Source organism: Scyliorhinus torazame, chromosome 1 (genome assembly GCF_047496885.1).
Source record: "Scyliorhinus torazame isolate Kashiwa2021f chromosome 1, sScyTor2.1, whole genome shotgun sequence".
Lineage (NCBI taxonomy): Eukaryota > Metazoa > Chordata > Chondrichthyes > Carcharhiniformes > Scyliorhinidae > Scyliorhinus > Scyliorhinus torazame.
Window position 1 is genome coordinate 405,836,520 of NC_092707.1, and position 12,040 is coordinate 405,848,559.

The 12,040-nt window shown below is 51.5% G+C and overlaps 1 protein-coding gene across 5 annotated transcripts in view; it reads left to right on the plus strand.

Annotated features, from left to right (window-relative positions):
• LOC140428127 (zinc finger protein PLAG1-like) overlaps window positions 1–12,040 on the plus strand; it is a 169,123-nt gene that overhangs the window by 47,036 nt on the left and 110,047 nt on the right. Inside the window, exon 1 of one of the 5 annotated variants that reach the window (XM_072514241.1) lies at window positions 11,160–11,236. The exons of 1 other annotated variant lie outside the window; for it this stretch is intronic. The gene's annotated coding sequence lies outside the window, so the exon portion shown is untranslated. Of the gene's footprint in view, window positions 1–11,159; window positions 11,237–11,464; window positions 11,589–11,753; window positions 11,922–12,040 lie in introns of those variants that run through there. 3 more of the 5 variants (XM_072514218.1, XM_072514249.1, XM_072514221.1) reach the window with 3 other exon arrangements.

A 12,040-nucleotide genomic window follows, 5' to 3' on the forward strand; every position in this document is an offset into this window, starting at 1 on the left:
GCCTGCTAAATGGATGAAAATAGGTCATTAAGACACTATTGGCCCATCAAGCCTGCACCGGCCCTTGGAAAGAGCACCCTACCTAAGCCCACACCTCCACCCTATCCCCGTAACCCAGTAACCCCACCTAACCTTTTGGACACTAATTTAGTGCGGCCAATTCACCTAACCTGCGCATCTTTGGACTGTAGGAGGAAACCGGAGCACCCGGAGGAAACCCACGCAGACACGGGGAGAAAGTGCAAAATCCACACAGACATTTGTGAGAAGGGGGGTCTGTCTGGGGTGGGGTAGTCCGTAGGGGGGTCCTTTTAGACCAGGGGTCCCTGGGGGAGTGGGGTGTGTGGTGTCGGGTGTTCTGACACACAGATGAGCCAACACAGTTGCATATGGTACAACGCTTCTTTATTTAAACTTACTATTTACAGTTTGGTCTTTGCACTCTGCACGTGGGGGGTTCCCTGCTTGTGGTGTTTTAACAGCTCTTTCTTGTTCCCTTCTCCCCAGACCTACTGACCACCAGGTGTCGTGCTCGTGCTTTTTATATGGTTGGTGTTCTTGTCTGTGATTGGTTGTGGTGTTGTGTACTCTGATTTGCCTGTTAGTGTGTCCATCATGATGTATGTGTTTGAATATCATGACATCCCCCCTTTTTACAAAGATATGTGCCTACGTGGTGATAAGTATGATCGTGTCGTGAGTGCATCTAGGAGTGTGTGTGTGTCGTGTGCAGCATGTGCATATGACGGAACTATGTACATGGGGCGATGTCGGGTGCGTCACATGAGCCAAGTTGTACCATAACATAACATAAATGCGAACGAGAGAAGAAGAAAAAAGAACTTGAACAGTTGTCCAGTCAGACGACCTCTGGAACGATAAACAACAACAGGTTATCATGTAAAATTGTGCAACTTGTTAAACATATGAACAGTATTATAAGTCCAGTCTAATGGGCTTGCGACGAGTTCGGGTTGACCGTCAGGGTGGCACACCACTCATCGGCTGGATTGATGGCATTGACCTTGTTGACATCAATGACGGAAACTCGGAAGGCATCCTGGTCATCTGCATCACTTAACTGGAAGTCTTGATGCGTGGGCTGGACGGTCCTGACTCGTCTGCGAGGTTGTCGAGGATGCGCCGGATCCATGGGTTGAGCCGAACGACAGTGGGCTGCGTAGTGGCCCATCGTGGCACATCTGTGGCACTGTCGGTTTTTTGCAGGACATTGCCCTTTTAAATGTAGAGCTCCACAATTGCCGCACGTCATGACGTCACGGCGTTCGTTGCGCCACTGCGCATGCGCAGTGCGATCTTGCGGTGGGCGCGCCTGCGCAGTGCGTCCCTCGTTGTGGCCGTTATTTTTGGCGCGCACCTGCGCGGGAGACCGCGAAAAGCGCGGGAAGCGGCCGCTGTCGTCCGGGCCGTGGGTCGGGAAGTAATCGACGGCCTGGATGCGTTCGACGTCGTGGGCGGCCTGGCTTGCCGATTCGACGGCTGGGGACCCCCTCCGTGCCAACTCGGACGCCTGAAATCGGGCAAAACGGCAGGTAGCATTTTCGTGGAGGACACAGGCTTCCACAGCAGACGCTAAGGTGAGGCTTTTCATTTTAAGAAGCTGCTGGCGTAGGCCACTAGAGGCAACGCCAAAAACAATCTGGTCCCTGATCATGGACTCTGTGGTGGTGCCGTAACCGCAGGACTGCGCTAGAATCCGGAGGTGCGTCAAAAAGGGTTGAAAAAGCTCCTCCTTACCTTGCAGGCGTTGCTGAAAGAGGTATCTTTCAAAACTTTCATTTACTTCAACTTGAAAGTGCTGGTCCAGTTTGAGGATGACCGTGTCATATTTGGCTTGGTTTTCGCCTTCTTCAAACACCAGTGAGTTGAAAACGTCGGTTGCGTGCGGACCTGCGTAGAAGAGGAGCATTGCAATCTTCGAGTCATCCGAGACATTCTGTTTTTCGGTGGCACGGATGCACAGGTCAAATCGCTGCCTGTAGAGCTTCCAGTTGGTACCTAGGTTCCCCGTGACTTGCATCGGCTGCGGTTTGCCGGTGTGGTCCATGTCCAGAATGGCAGGTTAGTAGGCAGGTATCGATCCACTCCTGTACCATGTGGTGTTGGGTGTTCTGACACACAGATGAGCCAACACAGTTGCATATGGTACAACGCTTCTTTATTTAAACTTACTATTTACAGTTTGGTCTTTGCACTCTGCACGTGGGGGGTTCCCTGCTTGTGGTGTTTTAACAGCTCTTTCTTGTTCCCTTCTCCCCAGACCTACTGACCACCAGGTGTCGTGCTCGTGCTTTTTATATGGTTGGTGTTCTTGTCTGTGATTGGTTGTGGTGTTGTGTACTCTGATTTGCCTGTTAGTGTGTCCATCATGATGTATGTGTTTGAATATCATGACAGGGTGGTCCCCCTATTACAGGGACCCTGGGGAGGTCCCCCTACTACATCTATTGTCTCTGTAGCCACGTTATTTAAGACCTGCAGAATCAGGCCAACTTCTCCATGGGACTTGTCAACCTTTGGGTCTAATTATTTTAAGACCATTCGACCATAAGACATAGGAGCAGAATTAGGCCACTCGGCCCATCGAGTCTGCTCCACCATTCAATCATGGCTGATATTTTTCTCATCCCCATTTTCCTGCCTTCTCCCCATAACCCCTGATCCCCTTATTAATCAAGAACCTATTTATCTCTGTCTTAAAGACACTCAGTGATTTGGCCTCCATATCCTTCTGCGGCAAAGAGTTCCACAGATTCACCACCCTCTGGCTGCAGAAATTCCTCCTCATCTCTGTTCTAAAGGATCGTCCCTTTAGTCTGAGATTGTGTCCTCTGCTTCTAGTTTTTCCTACAAGTGGAAACATCCTCTCCACGTCCACTCTATCCAGGCATCGCAACATCCTGTAAATTCCAATAAGGTCCGCCCTCATCCTTCTAACAGCAACGAGGACAGACGCAGAGTCCTCAACCGTTTCTCATAGGACAAGCTCTTCTTTCCAGGGATCATTCTTTTTCTGAGCGATGGTGATTGTTTTAATAAGAATAATACTAGGACTTCCGGTGGCGGCCATGGAGGAGTAGGTCGCACGTTTGATAGCTCCCGCCTGTAACGGACTTTTGGACCTTTTTCTCCCGTTTCTTTCTGGATTTTATTGGATAAATCGGTGAAGAGTGAGATGGTGAGGAGAAATCCCCCTCCAGTGTGTGGAGAATTGGACCAGAAGTGGCCAGACAAAGTGAGAAGACAAAGTTCTACAAGGAAGATGCAAGCAGAGCTGGCAACGCGGGAAAGCATGGCGGAGAAGCAGGACCGCGGGGAGACGGCACAGTGGTCGACGGAGCAGCTGGTGAAGTTTTTTGAAGACTGCTTCGTCAAGCTGAAGAAGGACGCGCTGGACCCGATCAAGGCTTCGATTGATCAGGTAGTGCAGAATCAAGAAACCCACGGACGTGTATAGAGATCTACCATGCGGATCCAGTGAAGTCTCGCGACACTAAAACTCAGTAGAAATTTGAGTTAAACTTCTCGGATGCAAACAAGAATCTTTTATTGCCTCTACTTGATTACAATTGAGAGAAACTTAAATCTATTCTCAATAAAGTCCGGCTAGCAAAGGACTTAAAGAGAAGTAACTTATAAACAATTTAACTTACAAAATAATACAAAAATGGTTTCTTGCTTACGGCAAAACAGCTTGCATGGACTTCAAGAGTTAGAGTGGAAAAGTGAAAATATGAAAATAGAGATAGCGAATAGTTAGATCAAAGTATAGAGTGATCCCGAAATAAAGATGGCTGTATGGACCACCATGTTTAAGGAGAATTTTATCAATCTGAAGCCATCTGTCTACAACTCGAAAGAACATAGAAAATATAGCACAGAACAGGCCCTTCGGCCCACGATGTTGTGCCGAACTTTTGTCCTTGATTAAGAACAAATCAGTCTACACCCCAGCATTCTACCGTAATCCATGTACCTATCCAATAGCCGCTTGAAGGTCCCTAATGTTTCCGACTCAACTCCTTCCACAGGCAGTGCATTCCATTCCCCCACTACTCTCTGGGTAGAGAACCTACCTCTGACATCCCCCCTAATGGTTTGTTCTACCCGGGGAAAAAGTCTCTGACTGTCTACTCTATCTATTCCCCTGATCATCTTATAAACCTCTATCAAGTCTCCCCTCATCCTTCTCCGTTCTAATGAGAAAAGGCCGAGCACCCTCAACCTTTCCTCGTAAGACCTACTCTCCATTCCAGGCAACATCCTGGTAAATCTCCTTTGCACTTTTTCCAAAGCTTCCACATCCTTCCTAAAATGAGGCGACCAGAACTGCACACAGTACTCCAAATGTGGCCTTACCAAGGTTTTGTACAGCTGCATCATCACCTCACGGCTCTTAAATTCAATCTCTCTGCTAATGAACGCTGTGTACTTGTCTGTGCCCAAGTTGACCACAATTCCCATGGTCCTTTGCAGGTGGCACGTTTAGATGGCTACAGTTTCCACTTGGATAACGTCTTCCACTTAGATTATGCACTAATTATAGTGCTGGGTCAATATTTCACACAAGAGTTACAGGTTTAAATCCCCAAAATAACCATGAAGGAGGTGTCAGATTTCCCAAAAAACTCAAATAGTTCACCAACAGCCTTGGGGACAGAAAAACATGCCATCCTTCTCCTGTCTGAGTCACATGTGACTCCAGTCCTCTCTGACCCAGTCGACCATAAAGCACTTTAAGATAACCTAAAGTTATGAAAGGTGCTGTACAATTGCAAGTTCTTTTCTAATGCCCTCTGAATTCTAATGCAATCTGCAGGCTTATGGTGACAAATAGTAAATAACATTTGTGCCAATATTAAGTGCCAGGCAATGACCATCTCCAGCAAGAGAGAATTTAACTACCTCCACTTGATGTTCAATTATGTCACCATCAATTCCCCTACTACCAACAACCGGGGGGGTTTGAACAGAAACTGAACTGGGCTGGCTAAATAAATACCATGATCACAAGACCAAGTTAGAGGTTGGGTATTTTGCAGCAAGTAACTCACCTCCTCACTCCTCAGAGCCTGTCCACCAGCTACATGGCACAAGTCAGGCGTGTGATGGAATACTCTCCACTTGCCTGGATGAGTGCAGCTCCAACAACCTTCAAGAAGCTCGACTTCCAGTGGCGAACTGGAGGACATGCAGGAGAGAAAAGGATAGCGGAGGGACCTGTGGCATCGTTACCCGCTCAGGGGTCAACTGACAAGTTAGTCGAGTTCCTATCGGCCAAATTTAAAAAGGAAAGTAAGGCGGTCACTGAAGACTTGACGAGAGTGGCACAACCAATTTGTGCAGCACTGGGGAGGGTGGAACTGAGGCTGGAGTCGCAGATTGCGTCGATCCAGAAGATGGAGGAGACTGTTGCTGACCACGAAGATCGGATCAGTTCTTTGGGGGCAGAGATTCCAATGATGTCGGAGAGACAAAATAAATTGAAGACCGTGATTGATGACCTGGAGAACTGTTTCAGGCAGCAGAACATGAGGATCGTAGGGCTGCTCGAAGGCATTAAGGGTGCCAGAAACACAGAATGCACGGCAAAAATGTTTGAGCAGTTGGTGGGGAAAGGGGTCTTTGACCACCCTCCTGTAGTGGACCGGGCCGTCGGTCATTGAGCAAAAAGCTGAGAGCTGGGGAGCCACCACTGCCGATTATGGGGCGTCTCCATAGATACCTGGACAAGGAAAGGTTCCCGCGGTGGGCAAAGGAAACCCGGGAATGCAGCTGGGATCCGCATCTACCAGGACTTGGGAGCCGGGCTGGCAAAAGTAAGGCCAGGATTCAACAAGGCCAAAGCTGCTCTCTTCCAGGTGGGATATGGCGTGATGTACCAGGCGCACTTGTGCGTTATGCTTGGGGGAAGAGAACATTATTTCGAGACGCCGGAGGACACGAGGAACAGAACACGGACTGCGGGTCAGTTGGGGATTCTGGGTGGGTTCACCTGCATGTTACAGCAATGCTTATGGTGCTGTGCTCGGGGGTCCTGGTGCTTGTTTGTTTTTTTTGCTGTTGTTTTCTATTTACCCTGTTCTCAGTGGATGATTTTCATACCAGAGCCCCCGACCAGATTGGTCTCATGGAGTGTGAGGGGACTGAATGGGCCGGTTAAAAGATCTTGGGTGGTCGCCCATTTAAAAAACTTGAAGGCAGAGGTGGTCTTTTTACAAGAGACCCACCTGAGGGTTAGAGAGCAACCGAGATTGAGGAAAGGGTGTGTGGGACAAGTGATCCATTCGGGACTGGATACGAAGATGAGGGGAGCCGCTGTGCTTATTAATAAGAGGGTGGCTTTTTCGGTCAGTAACATAGTGGAGGATCCAAGGCAAAGATACGTGATGGCGAGTGGTAGATTGGAGGGGTTTCCTGCGGTGTTAGTAAATTTGTACGCTCTTAATGATGTGGATTAATTAAGAAGGTGTTGGCGAGGGTACCGGATTTAGATGCACATCGATTGAATATGGGGGGTGGGGGGGGGGGTGGAGGCCATTTTAACTGTGTGCTTGACCCAAGGCTGGATTGGTCGTGCCCAAGTCCCAGAAGGCATCGGGGTTGGCGAAGCAGTTGCTTGGGCTCATCGAACTTTGTGGATCTGTGTGTGGAGAAGTGGGGCACCCAGCGACAGCCGTTGGGGTTAGATGTGGCACTGTTGGTGGATATGGGGGCATGTAAGAGGATTGGAGTGGCTATTGGCACATATATTTAATTTATTAAAAGCAAGGCGGTTTCTCCCTCCACGTTCTGGGAGGCATTACAGGCGTTACTCAGGGGGAGCTAATTGTGATAAAGGCGCTTAGGGGGAAGGTGGGGAGAATGGAGAGGTAGAAGTTGGTGGAGGCCATTTTAGCAGTGGATCGGCAATATTCGGCCACCCTAGAGGAGGAGTTGTTGAAAGAGAGGGAGGAGCTCCAGGTGGAGTTTGAACTGTTGTCGACGGAGAAGGCGGTTGGCCAGTTTCGGCGGGTACGGGAGACATTTTATGAGCAAGGGGAGAAGGCCGGTAGGTTACTGGCTCACCAGCTAAGATGGCAGGTGGCTTCTGGGGAGATTGGGCAAATAAAGGACCCCGGAGGCGGGGTGCTCTCTGAGCCAGGTTAGGTGAATGGGGTGTTTGAGGCCTTTTACCGGGGGCTTAACAGGTCAGCATCTCCCAGGAGGGAGTTCCTAGATGGCTTGGATTTCCCGGTGGTGGAGGAGGGAATAGTGCAGGGGCTGGAGGAAGTGAGCTGCATTGTTCAATTTCCATGGATGGGAAGAAATCATTGGACCAGACTGAATGGGAGTATCTTTTCGAGGTATTGGGGCAGTTTGGGTTTGGACCGGGGTTCAATGCCTGGATTACGTTGTTATTCAGGTCTCCACGGCTAGTGTTCGCACTGACACAATAAGTTTGGGATATTTTTGTTTGCACAGGGGTACAGGGCAAGGATGCCCACTCTCCCCCTTTTTGCTTTGGCGATTGAGCCTCTGACGATTACACTAAGGGCATCGAGAGCGTGGAGGAGAATAAAGAGAGGGGGGGGGGGGGGGAATGGAACACGGAGTGTCTATTTGCAGATGATTCGTTGTTATATGTGACGGACCCGAACTCCAGTATGAGCAGGGTTATGGAGATGTTGGGTAAGTTTGGCTGTTTTTCAGGGTGCAGACTAAACGTGGGAAAGAATAAGGTATTCCCGATGTGTTCCCAGGGACAAGATAGAGGCCTGGAGAAGTTGCTGTTTCGGCTGGTCAGGTCGAGTTTCCGATATCTGGGAATAGGGGTGGCACACAGCTGGGCTCTGCTGCACAAGTTGGGTGTGGTCAGCCTGGTAGAGGGGGTGAAGGAGGATTTGAAGAGGTGGGATGTTCTCCCGTCATCGCTGGAAGGGCGGGTTCAAATGGTGAAAATGACGATCCTTCTGACATTTTTATTTATTTTCCAGAATCTCCGGATTTTCCTACCTAAATTAATTTTTGGGAGGGTTAATGGGATGATTTTGGTCTTTGTATGGGCAGGTGAATGCCTTGGATCCGGAGAGCCTTTTTGCAGAGAGGCAGGGGGTCGGGGAGGCTGGCGCTGCCGAATTTGATGAACTAATATTGGGCAGCAAAAGTTGAGAACGTTTGGAAATGGGTCGTGGAGGGAGGGTCGGTTTGGGGCGGATGGAGGAAGCTTCAGGTATAGGGTCACGTCTAAGGGCAGTGGCGGTGTCTCCGCTTCCGTCCTCACCGGCTAAATACTCTGCGAGCCCGGTGGTGGTTACCTCGTTAAGAGTTTGGAATCCGTCCAGGCAATATGATAAACTGAAGGGAATGTCGTTGGAAATCATAGATTTATTCCAGCAGGATTGGATTCGACATACAGAGTCTGGGAAAGGGAGGGGATGGAGAGGTTTAGAGATTTGTTTGTGAAGGGTAGATTTGCAAGACTTGAAGGAACTTGCAGAAAAGGTTCACCTCATGGCGCCGAGGTCCCGGGTTCAATCCCGGCCCTGGGTCACTGTCCGTGTGGAGTTTGCACATTCTCCCCACGTCTGCGAAGGTTTCACCCCCACAACCCAAAGATGTGCAAGGTAGGTGGATTGGCCACACTAAATTGCCCCTTAATTGGAAACAAAATAATTGGGTACTCTAAATTTATTTAAAAAAAGAGTTTCAGCTGCCGAAAGGGAGTGGGTTCTGGTTTATAGGATAGGAATTTTGTGGGGAAGAGCTGGGCTCGTTTCCATGGTTACCGCCCTCTTTGATGCTGGAAAAGATCTTTCCTGAGGATGAGATAGGAGAGGGTAAGATCTGTGATATTTATGGGCAGTTTATGGAGAGGGAGAGAGGCTCATGGAGGAGATGGAGAGGAAGTGGGAGGAGGAGCTGGGAGGTGCATTTGGGAATGCCAAGGGCAACGGCGTGGGTGGGTGACCTGTCCGGATTTCTGCATTTGGGGAAGATAAAGTTTGCCAGTCGGGTGTCGGTGGAGGGGTTCTACCTGAGGTGGAGGATGTTCATTTCCTTGTTCAAGAATTGGTCATCGTCAGCGGGGGGGGGGGGGGGGGGGTTTGTATTGTGGATATAAAATGGGGCATACAGGGTGGTATGGTCAGTGGGCTGGTTATAATGCCAATTGTAGAATGTTTAATGAGTGTTGTGTTTTGTTTAGAAAATGAAAAGGTCCTGAATAAAAATATTTTAAAAAAATCTTGAAGACGCTCAACACCATGCAGGAGGCCGCTTGATTGGCACTCCATCCACCACCTTCAAATATGCATTTCCTCCTCCGCTGATGCACAGTGGCATCCTAGTGGGCTGGGTCCACATTGAAGTGGATGTATTGAGCTGCCTGGGCATATAGGGCATGCAAGATGGCACGGATGCACCTGTGCACCAAGGTTTGTGAGATCCCGGACAGGTCCCCACTCGGCACCTGGAAGGAACCCATGGTATAAAAGTTCAGGGCGACTGCCACCCAGATGACCACCAGGAGCAGGTGCCCCCCCCCCCATTCTCCCCGTGGTGCCAGATGTGCCATGGTCTGGCAGATACGTTGCACTGTTTCTCTGCTCAGCCGGAGTCTACGACGGCATGTCCGATCCGCCAGGTCCTCAATGACAGGCGCTGCCGGTACACAGGGGACCTCATGCGGCGCCTCCTCCTCCTCCTCGGCCTGTTGGGCGGCCGGTTCTCCATCCTCACCAGCTGCCTCCTGTTCGCCTGGGTCAGGCTCCGCTGCTTTGGGGTCAACCTCGATCAGCTCCAGTTGTACAGCTGCAGTCCACCCCCAGGGCTGCGGCAACTAGGATGACGGCCACCATTCCTGGTTGAATCCAAGGGCAGCACCCACAGAAGTCCCTGCAAGAGGGCGCGGGACGGGGGGCCGTGGAGCGCCCTGGTTGAATTCCGAAGTCCAGGGGGCTGACAGTCAGACATGTTAGTACGCTGCGTACCCCTGTGCCCAAGCAGGTCCACCGGGCTACACGGTGGGCATGGTCTGCACTGCAGCCTCTTCCCCGACATGACCCCATTCCCACTCACACCCTCGCCCATTCCCTTGGCACTCTGCCCACTTAGCACTGGCCCCGTCAGCGCCCGGCCCTGCTGCCGGGGGTATCATTGACTGGTGCTATCTATACCAGCAGGACGCTCCATGGCCCCCGTCCCATGCCCTCTTGCAGAGACTACTGTGGGTGCTGTCCTGAGATGAGTTGCATGCTGCCCTGCTGGCAGGTGGTGGCCGGTTTGCGCGGGGGGGCGGGGGGGATGGGGACGGAGGGGGGGGGGGGGGGAGTTGCTGGGGTGGAGGATGAGGGTTGGGGTGGCGGGGTGGCAGTGGTGGGGTGGGGGCACCCATAGGGCCGATGTCACTCTGCACAGCCTGGGGCTATGGTGGGGATTAGTGGGGTGCGTAGCAAAATGGTTGCTTTGGAGGCCGCAGCAATGGCGGTCCATGCCTGGGCGCACCGGTCCCATGGGGGGGGCCTCCCCGACCCCATCCCCTCATCACACCCCCCTTTCCCCCCACCCCCCCCCGGTACTGGCGGAGCCTCCCACCCCCTAGCCAGCCCTGCCAGTGGGAGGGCCAGCAGCCAATGGTCACACCTGTGCGGGCCCGACATCCTCTCTCTCTCTCATCAGAAACGGTGCCTATTTCCTGATTTTTAAAAGCACAAGTGGACCTCACTATTAGTAATCTCCCTGGGGGGGGGAGGGGGGGAGGTGAAGCATTGCGGAGGCCCCGGAGAATATCGGGTCAGGCCCGCGGATGATATGCCTGCGGCGTTTACTGTACGTGTGGAGTAGAACGCATTGGCACCGCTGTCGGGGCGACGGAGCACGGCATTCTGCGTGCGCCTGGCGCCCGCCACGATTTTGGCATCACGATCGATTCTCTGCCCAATCGCGTTTCGCCACTTCGGCAGCGGCCGACGGAGAATCCCATTCCGCCTTTGCAGGAGGGGCAGCTGGCATTTGTTTCTGTAATTCCCACCAGCTCATTCCATATTGTCTCGAACCCAGAGTCTGCCTCTCCCCCAGGTCTCAGGGTCCCCACTCCCTATGATCCAGGCTGTGACACTTTCCCCGCACTGATTGGTGTCGAATTGTCCTTGGGTTGCTTCAATCTGATTTATGTCTCGCACCATGTGAGGACCCAACGCCTAACTTTCAGACTCCAGGATTGGACAGATGTTTGGTAAACTTTTATAACTTTTGTTGCAACACCAAAAAATCATCCTGTGCATGTTGTCAGTGTGAGTGTGAGCTGGTGTGAGTGTGAGTTAAGGGTTGTGTGTGTCCCTGAGTATTGTGTGTGTGTGTGTGTTTTGCAATAGCAGAGGGGAGACCCTCCCCTTCCCCCTCTCCCCTCCCTCTCCCTCTCCCCTCCCCTGTGGTTGGCAGGCACTCAGAGCTGTAACTTCCTTTGTGAATGCCGCCAAGGAGCCGGGGTGGACTTGGGGCAGTTTCGGAGCTTGTGGGACGGGAGACAGAGAGAGAGAGAGAGAGGGGCTGGAGGGCCGAGGGGGAGCGATGCTTGGCCGAGCAGGGTGAGGCGTGGCTGACACTGCAACACACAAATGTAGGGGGAAGAGTTATTGGTCCTGAGATGTGCCCCCCCCCCCCCAGAGTTAGTGGTCCTGAGATGTGCCCCCCACCCCCAGTCTGTAAACACAGGGAAATGAGGAATTCTGCATTGGTATCTGGACATTTACCAGCTGCTGCATATGGGAGGGAGGGAAAGACAATTAATTGCTTTTACTAATGTTGGGGATTTTATTTGCATCTGGAATGGATTAATACCATGCTGTATGTTCACTGCTGCTTTGGGGGTTGCTGCTGGTGGCTTTGTATTGTTTAAAGGACAAAACTCCACAGTGAAAGTTTGTATTTTCAAATACCTTCGCCCCCCCCCCCCCTCCACTTTTTGCACCCCCTCCCCTCCTGAGGGGGTGACTTGCTGGGTGGGAGAGAGGGGCCGGGCCATTCCTGGAGTAGGTTT